This window comes from Pecten maximus, chromosome 17 (assembly GCF_902652985.1).
Source record: "Pecten maximus chromosome 17, xPecMax1.1, whole genome shotgun sequence".
Taxonomy (NCBI): domain Eukaryota; kingdom Metazoa; phylum Mollusca; class Bivalvia; order Pectinida; family Pectinidae; genus Pecten; species Pecten maximus.
This window is the reverse complement of record NC_047031.1, coordinates 6,086,969-6,096,873: the sequence shown is the minus strand read 5'-3', so window position 1 is coordinate 6,096,873 and position 9,905 is coordinate 6,086,969. Positions and strand designations below refer to the sequence as shown.

General features: G+C 37.8%; 1 protein-coding gene across 3 annotated transcripts in view; it reads right to left on the bottom strand.

Annotated features, from left to right (window-relative positions):
* LOC117315989 (nephrin-like) overlaps positions 1-9,905 on the bottom strand; it is a 402,896-nt gene that overhangs the window by 30,427 nt on the left and 362,564 nt on the right. The gene's annotated exons all lie outside the window — the stretch shown is intronic.

The following is a 9,905-nucleotide window of genomic DNA, read 5'->3' as shown; positions in this document are numbered from 1 at the left end:
ACTGGACACACTATAAGGGCTATAATTCTCACAAACACTGGACACACAACCAGAGCTATAACTCTCACAAACACTGGACACACCACGAGGGTTATAATTCTAACAAACACTGGACACACAACCAGAGCTATGACTCTCACAAACTCATAGACACACTACGAGGGCTATAACTCTCACAAAAACTGGACACACTACGAGGGCTATAACTCTCACAAACACTGGACACACTACGAGGGCTATAATTCTCACAAACACTGGACACACTACGAGGGCTATAATTCTAACAAACACTGGACACACAACCAGAGCTATGACTCTCACAAACTCATAGACACACTACGAGGGCTATAACTCTCACAAAAACTGGACACACTACGAGGGATATAAATCTCACAAACACTGGACACTACGTGGGCTATCACTCTCAAAAACACTGGACACACTACGAGGGCTATAACTCTCACAAAAACTGGACACACTACGGGGGCTAAAAGTCTCACAAACACTGGACACACAACCAGAGCTATAACTTTCACAAACACTGGACACACTACGAGGGCTATAATTCTCACAAACACTGGACACACAACCAGAGCTATAACTCTCACAAACACTGGACACACTACGAGGGCTATAATTCTCACAAACACTGGACACACAACCAGAGCTATATCTCTCACAAACACTGGACACACTACGGGGGCTATAACTCACAAACACTGCACATACTACGGGGGCTATAACTCTCACAAACACTGGACACACTACGAGGGCTATAACCCATGGACACTGGACACAACCAGAGCTATAACTCTCACAAACACTGGACACACTACGAGGTCTATGACTCCCACAAAAACTGGACACACTTCGAGGGCTATAACCCACAAACACTGGACACACTATAAGGGCTATAATTCTCACAAACACTGGACACACTACGAGGGCTATAACCCACAAACACTGGACACACTATAAGGGCTATCACTCTCACAAACACTGGACACTACGGGGGCTATAACTCTCACAAACACTGGACACACTATTGGCGCTATAACTCTCACAAACACTGGACACACTACGAGGGCTATAACTCTCACAAACACTGGACACACTACGAGGGCTATAACTCTCACAAACACTGGACACACTACGAGGGCTATAACTCTCACAAACACTGGACACACTACGAGGGCTATAACTCTCACAAACACTGGACACACTACGAGGGCTATAACTCTCACAAACACTGGACACACTACGAGGGCTATAACTCTCACAAACACTGGACACACTACGAGGGATATAAGTCTCACAAACACTGGACACACTACGAGGGCTATAACTCTCACAAACTCATGGACCCACTACGAGGGCTATAACTCCCACAAACACTGGACACACTACGGGCGCTATAACTCTCACAAACACTGGACACACTACGGGGGCTATAACTCTCACAAACACTGGACACACTACGAGGGCTATAACTCTCACAAACACTGGACACACTACGGGGGTTATAACTCTCACAAACACTGGACACACTACGAGGGCTATAACTCTCACAAACTCATGGACCCACTACGAGGGCTATAACTCCCACAAACACTGGACCCACTACGAGGGCTATAACTCTCACAAACACTGGACACACTACGGGGGTTATAACTCTCACAAACACTGGACACACTACGGGCGCTATAACTCTCACAAACACTGGACACACTACGAGGGCTATAACTCTCACAAACACTGGACACACTATAAGGGCTATCACTCTCACAAACACTGGACACTACGGGGGCTATAACCCACAAACACTGGGCACATTACGAGGGCTATAAATCACAAACACTGGACACACTACGGGGGCTATAACTCTCACAAACACTGGACACACTACGAGGGTTATAATTTACACAAACACTGGACACACTACGAGGGCTATAATTCTCACAAACTCATGGACCCACTACGAGGGCTATAACTCCCACAAACACTGGACACACTACGAGGGCTATAACTCCCACAAACACTGGACACACTACGAGGGCTATGACTCTCACAAACACTGGACACACTACGAGGGTGTATAACTCACAAACACTGAACACACTTCGAGGGCTATAATTCTCACAAACACTGGACACACTACGGGGGCTATAACTCTCACAAACACTGGACACACTACGAGGGCTATAACTCACACAAACACTGGACACCTACGAATGATATTAATCTAACAAACACCGGGAACATTACAAGGACTATGCCACTTGCAATCATATTTGTTGTACCTGTATGCATGTAATGACGTCACTGGAGACGACATTAATATGTATACAGCTAGGTTACATTTGGTTCCTTTTCAATTTAGATTTTTGGTTAGAAAAATCAATATGGCCGATAGGCGGCCATCTTTGGATTTTGAAATTGGAAGTCTTTTATTGTTATTTCTTGAAATGTACTTGAGGGATATTCCTCAAAATCTATTTAGTTGTTCAGGACTAGTAGCGTATAAAAATGATTTACTCTTCAGCCCAGGTCGACAAAAAAAAAATGTTAATGATTTTATTACAAAGGGCACTAAATGTAAATTACTGTTTAATAATTCCCATTTCTAACTCATTTGAGATTTCGTCAATATATGGCCAGCATACAAAGTTTTATCAAACTTGGTTGATATTTACTGCAGTTATCGTGTTCACACTGAGATCTGAAATTGTTATTATTACCAAGGGCAATAACTCTAAGCTAATCTCGAATAACTCCCATTTTCGAACTCGTCCGGGATCCTGACTATATCTGACTGCATACAAAGTTTCATTACTTGGTTTATATTTACTCATGTTACCGTACTTACAAGGTTATAGTTGACGGACGGGTCCCACAGCATGGCATACGCTCACGTTGGTCCTTTGAATTGAAATTTGTTGTCGCTTTATTGAAAAGTTATATATATGTGTGTAGTGATGTCACCGAAAAACGGTATTAGTATGTATACAACTATACGTATACATATGTAAGTGCATAGAACAAATTCTATAGTAATTATCAGCTAAAACAGTTTTTGCTTATTTAACCAACTGCAAACAATTGACATGCTATTCCATTTATTGCCGTCATCCTTCCGTTAGATACTCTAACCTTTAACATTTCGTTAGATACTCAAAACGTTGACATCCTGTTAGATACTCTAACCTTTGACCTTCCGTTAGATACTTTAACCTTGTACCTTACGTTAGATACTTTAAACTTTAACCTTACGTTAGATACTCTAACCTTTGACCTCCCGTTAGATACTCTAACCTTTGACCTTCCGTTATATACTTTAACATTTAACCTTTCGTTAGATACTCTAAACGTTGACATCCCGTCAGATACTCTAACCTTTGACCTTCCATTAGATACTTTAACCTTTTACCTTCCTTTAGATACTCTAACCTTTGACCTTCCGTTAGATTATATAACCTTTAGACTTCCATTTGATGCTGTACTCTTTGACCTTTTCTTTTACTTTACATTTGCGCATTTCACTCTATCATGTTACATTTAATGTTCCTTTCCACCCTGTTACATTTGACCTTCTATTTTACACTTTAACCTATGACTTTCCATTTAACATACATTCGGACAAGGAGGAGAGTCAAATTGGTCTTGAAGCTGATTGGATAAAATGTACAAAGTACGAGGGCGAAAAGACGAAAGGACGAAATGGGCACAAATCAGCCTCCGTATGATTGTACTGAAGCGACGCCTTTATACGTATAACAGCAAAAAAGAATTACTTATTTATTCATTTACATTTTTTTTGCAGCAAAATGATTAATTACTCTATTAGAACTAATTATTTGTGTAATATTGGAACTATCTATATATTCACTTATTTACATCAATTTTTCTTTCTTATTCTTTTATTCTATTTCGTTTATTTTTTTCTCATTAACTGCATCACAATTTATTGCACTATTTATCTATTTATTGCTCTATCCCGCATTTCATCTTATTTCCTTATTTGTTCTATTAAATTTTATTTTTAAATGAACTTTCGCTCTTACTGCATTACAGCTGAAAACTATATGAAAATGCCTAGGGACAAATAGGTGTATGAGCATTTCCCAGAGTATCCAGTATTAAAGTGTATTCCAGTTGTTGAGTTTCCTGCGCACACCACGTTTCCCCCAAAAGGGAAATATGACTCTCTGAACACGACTTAAACAGGAAACACAAAGTATTTGATTATTAAGCTCCAGTCTATACTCTGTTTACGTAAAATATAACCTCTAACTGTATATTAAGTAAATCATCAACCTCTAACTATATATTGCGTAAAATATCCACCTCAAACTTATAATGGACAGGATATATAGTTTAGGACAGGTCCGTAAAACCATGCATTGCCCGAAACTGAAGTCTGCATTTACTTTATTATATGATTTATATTAATCTAAATAAACAAAAACAAAAACAAAACAAAACAAAAAATAAAAAAGTTACTTTAAAATACCTCATCACATCACCTGGAGGTCATTAATATGTTTCACCAGGTTCCTGGAATGTTATATTAACCTCTGCTAAAAATACATCTCACCACAGATGTCATAATTTCTATTTTTAACAGGTGTCAATATAAGATTCCAAGGACCTGAAAAAACACTATATTGACTCCTCGGTGATATCATGAGGTGTTTCCAAGGACATAATTGATGTCATATGATCTCATTAGGACCAATGAGTGATTTACATACCAATCATATAATAGATCACATTATAGACCTCAAACTGTGTATTTCGTAAAACATCAACGTCAAACTGTGTATAACGTAAAATATCAACGTCAAACTGTGTATTTCGTAAAATATCAACCTTGAGCTGTGTATTACGTAATATATATATACTTCAAACTATGTATTTCGTAAAATGTCAACCTCAAACTGCATATTACGAAAGATATAAACTTACACTGTATATTACGAAAGATATAAAACTCAAAATGTATATTACGCAAAATGTAAACTCAAACTGTTGATGACGTAAAATGTATACCTCGAACTGTGTATTACCTAAAATACTAAAAAATACTATAAAATATTAACACCAGACTGTATAATACGTAAAGAATAAACTTCAAGCTGTGTATTAAAATATCACTCTCAAACTCTGAGATCTGTAACAAGAGCAGTGTCGGGCGAAACGATATCAGAAAGTGAACATCAAAATTAATCAAATATGAAAATGAAACGTCAGTTGTTTAATCAAAATGCCGGTAAGGAAGTACAATTGATGTTTTGAACAAAATGGTTGTAAGAAACGGAAGATGATCTATAGAGAATATAAAGAATAATGAAATTATGAAATAGTCAAATCGAAATATGATATTCACCGAAACAAAATTACATGTCATGATTTTAAAGCCTACCTAGTTTGAAGGGGATTGATTGAAAAACGAAGGACATATCTGGACAATATTGAAATACTGAAATTAACAAAGAGCAATAACTGTATGGTTTGTTATACAGTAATTCAATGTCGAACACAAAATCAATATTCCTATATGACAGTATGTAATTCTATGTTTATTACATGCATGGACTATTCTACATTATTTTGCGAATATAATTAAACAAACCTAACACGATACTTTATCCCTAAATAATAGTAATGTGCTGTTTTCCTATCTTGATTTTTATATAGTTTTGAGAAAACAGCAATTGAAAGTTTTGAATCATTATGGCAAGTTAACGAAAAAATGTTTAGATTATTTATCAATAATTATGCTATAGATACATGTGCTAGGTCAATATTAATACAAGAATTAAGAACATTTGGTCATAATTAAACCTGTCGATCAATGTCATTTGTAAATATAGAATTACATACTGTCATATAGGGATATTGATTTTTTGTTCGAAATTGAATTACCGTATACTAAATCATACGCACTCTGAGTGGGAGAATTGCACTCACTGCGGGAAAACTGCACGAGCTGCAGGGGCTAAATGTTCCGCGGGAGCGGAAAAAAACTACACGAGCTGCTGGGGCTAAATGTTCCTCGCGAAATAGAGACCATGAATCTGTGCTTGAGAATAAAGTCTTGACATAACCATATAAAGAGCTGAACGGTTGTTGCAGAGCTCCAGCTATATACGTAATCGACCAATAGTAGACATGTAATGGTTTAAACCATACTAATTGATAGAGATACACAACAGTAACGAAGTTGGCAAACATTCGTCAATTGGAAGCGACGGCCAGGGGTTTGGCGTACGCACATACATGTATACATGTCTTTACACATGTATGGGTGACTAATACAACGGTCAATGGCATTATTTAGATTGTTTACATCTGTGATGACTAGACTGTTTATTATCACTGGTATAGAAGATACATCTGTGGTGACTAGACTGGTTATTATCACTGACATAGAAGATACATCTGTGGTGACTAGACTGGTTATTATCACTGACATAGAAGATACATCTGTGGTGACTAGACTGGTTATTATCACTGACATAGAAGATACATCTGTGGTGACTAGACTGGTTATTATCACTGGTATAGAAGATACATCTGTGGTGACTAGACTGTTTATTATCACTGGTATAGAAGATACATCTGTGGTGACTAGACTGGTTATTATCACTGGTATAGAAGATACATCTGTGGTGACAAGACTGGTTATTATCACTGGTATAGAAGATACATCTGTGGTGACTAGACTGGTTATTATCACTGGTATAGAATATACATCTGTGGTGACTAGAATGTGTATTATCACTGGTATATAGGATACATCTGTGGTAACTAGACTGTTTATTATCACTGACATAGAATATCTATATGTGGTGACTGGGATGGCTAAGTGGTGAGGTACTGGACAGCGATGGTTGGTCGTACCATATGTGCTGTACCATATGTGTATATTCACGTGCGGATTTCTAGGATGGCTACGCATGCAACGACTACGTGTGGATAGTACTATCACACCTCGATGAACTGTGAGTATTGTGTTTATACGAGGGCCCACGCGATCACAAGAGGGTACTTAAAGTGTGCATCACGTTAACTATGAGCTCGATCCCTCTCTATATTTTTGTGTTTACTGTTGTATATACATTGCATAGTTTGTACCTTATGTTTCATAGTTAGTAAAACTGGTTGACTGTACAGAACTTGTTGGTTAATAATTGGTAGTTACGACCGTTTGATTGACCGAAACGGTAAAGCATGGGTGTTTCCGACCTTGTTATATATATTTACCGTAACAATTACATGTTCCTGTGTGAACTGTAAGCCTCATTGTTATCTACAAGTTGTTCTGTCTTGAGTTGAGGGTTGAGTCACTAGGGCACAGTATGGAGAGTAAGTGTTGAGTCACTAGGGCACAATATGGTGAGTTGGGGTTGAGTCACTAGGGCACAATATGATGAGTTAGGGTTGAGTCACTAGGGCACAATATGGTGAGTTGGGGTTGAGTCACTAGGGCACAGTATGGAAAGTAAGTATTGAGTCACTAGGGCATAATATTGCGAGTTGGGGTTGAGTCACTAGGGCACAATATGGTGAGTTAGGGTTGAGTCACTAGGGCACAATATGGTGAGTTAGGGTTGAGTCACTAGGGCACAATATAGTGAGTTAGGGTTGAGTCATGAGGGGCACTTGACAAATAAGGATTGAGTCACAAGGGCAAAGAAAAAGGTGAGTTAGTCTGAAACACAGTATGGCCCAACGATTTAGATGTGACATTAACGAGCAGCTTAATTACATATATAAAATCTCGGCTGAGGGAGTAATTTGCTTCTTTGGCTTAGGACACATATATATGAAATGAGCAGGATAACAAAATACTGTATTCTGAGAGCGATACTGTGCTCATTGGGTGTTGATATCATCATTTCAACTCTATTGGTTTAAAGTATCGGTGATATATAATTATGTATGCCATGATGAAGGTTTTTGCCAATCCTTCCATCTGCTGTCGACAACATTTATTTTAAACCATTCACTACTAGTTCTGAATAATTGAATAAATTTTGTAGAAAAATAGTTTCAACTTCTATGCATGTACTATACAAAAGCTGAGAGAGGGATCCGAAAATGGTCAACTAATTTGTGATCTAATGAAATTAACCCTAAACATGCATTTCTTTACCAGGTGCGACACTGATTAATGTTAATTGTTTGCTCAGCCTTCTGTCAGTATTTCAGAAGGTATAGCTATGAAGGAAAATGATATTGAATTTTTAAAATGAACAAATATCCATACAAACTGTACATAACTAGTCATGTAATAATGCCAAAATGTTTGCCTTGATATCTTCTCATAAGCACCAATAATTTGCTGTAGATGCATGCATGAGGATAGTTTCCTTTTTGAATACTTTGCGGTAAGATGGCAGTTTTTTTTCTGAATACTTTGCGGTAAGATGCCAGAAGCTTTCTTTTCTGAATACTTTGCGGTAAGATGCCAGAAGCTTCCTTTTATGAATACTTTGCGGTAAGATGCCAGAAGCTTCCTTTTATGAATACTTTGCGGTAAGATGCCAGAAGAAATCAATATAAGTCACACTTATAACTCAACATAAAATTCACCCATTAATGCCATTTGCATTTCATGGTCAAAATATATTAGTCAAACAAATTTTGTGCTGTAAAAAGTTGTAAGCAACATGGTTATTTTGTTCATTAATGAAATTTCCCTTACAAACAAATAACAATTGTCATGATAGTCCCTGGTGGTTAGCCATGCATATGTATATGCTAAAAATTGATCAAGTTACTGTCGTTAAATTCCACCCAAGTAGTGATTTATGGGCTTGTAAAATATCACTAGATTTGCTATTTAGATGACCCTTATATATATATCTTAATTTACAGAAAAGATTTGGCTTACATGTACATAAAAACAATGAACATCAAATCATGGCCTATCTTCTTACACAATGTAAAATATATTTCAGTACTTTAATTTACATTTTTTTCCAGATGGGCCTCAGTTTATAAAGATAGAGGGCACTGAGGGTCGGTCTCCATTGATCTGGGGCGATGTGTACGGTCCTGTAGTCTGTAGAACTGACTGTAACCCAATTTGTGTCATGGAGTGGTGGAGACAAGGCGCCTCATTGATATCGCCACGTGTGACTACAGATAATCAGCTGGAGTTGTCGGACAGTAGACTCCCCAGAACAAGGGAGGTAACTTATACCTGTAATGCACGACTGTCGACAAATGCAGGGTTCATTGCACCAACAATGGAAAAGAACGTAACCGTTGAAATTTATTGTAAGTATATGAAGTCTGGGCAGGGATGAGTCAATTCCACTACTCTCTTTGCATAGAGATAGAATTTGGAAGTTTGACTGAGAGTATATGTACTATAGGCATGATTAAAAAGGGGGTGGGAGATCGATCAGGGGTTTGTGGGGATCAGGCGAGGAGATGGGGATTGGTTGGGAGATGGGGGTCGAGGTTTGGAGGTTGTGAGTGGGAGTTAGGGGTAGCAAAGGTAATATAATCAATTGACTTTTTTCCATGCAGACAAGCAAGATATCTAGTGAACTTCTTGACAGCTCATATCAAATACGCCATTACCAATTTGGTTATCATTAGTCAAGGTTATGGGTCACAGGTCACATTCAAACTTTTTAAAACCAAACAACTTGAACATTGAAAGATACAATGCTTTGGCATTGCTAAATTAACCTACAAGTGTTGATCAGGATACAGGCCAACTGGGCCTCTTGTTTGTATAATGTTTAACTGGAAAGTGTAGGTCACCTTACTAGTTCATGATGGTGGGAATATTCCTAGTGTTAGGATGTTTGCTTTGAGAGCAAAAGTTTGCTTAAGTTCGAGCTCTAGCTCAGGCAGAGTATTTTTCATTACTCCTTCCTCCCATT